Here is a 535-nt window from a genome sequence, read left to right on the forward strand (position 1 = left end):
TAGCTTATCCATGTGGTTTGACTTCACTTTTGGATATCTTTTAATTTCCGCTCTCTGTTTTTACTGCATTATGATCAGAAAATGTGGCATGTACTTTTTCTTTTCCTCCTCATTTTTAAAAAATTTTAAAAACGAATGGAGAATAATAAAATTTTTAATTTTTTGAGGAACTGCCACATTGTTTCCCATAGTGGCTGCACCATTTTACATTCCCACCAAGACTGCACAAGGTTTCTAATTTCTCTACAGGTTCACTAGCACTTGTTACTTTATGTTTTTTTAAAATAATAACCATTGTGGTTTTGATTTACATTTCCAGAATTAGTTTTGTTTTCATTTTGGTTTTTTCATGTGAGGAAGACCGGCCGTGAGCTAACATCTGTTGCCAATCTTCCTGTTTTTGCTTGAGGAAGATTGTCGCTGAGCTAACATCTGTGCCCATCTTCCTCTACTTTATGTGGGATGCCGCCGCAGCTTGGCTTGCCAAGCGGTGCCGTGTCCGCACCGGGATCCAAATTTGCGAACCCCGGGCCAC

The sequence above is a fragment of the Equus quagga genome, chromosome 5 (genome assembly GCF_021613505.1).
Source record: "Equus quagga isolate Etosha38 chromosome 5, UCLA_HA_Equagga_1.0, whole genome shotgun sequence".
NCBI lineage: Eukaryota > Metazoa > Chordata > Mammalia > Perissodactyla > Equidae > Equus > Equus quagga.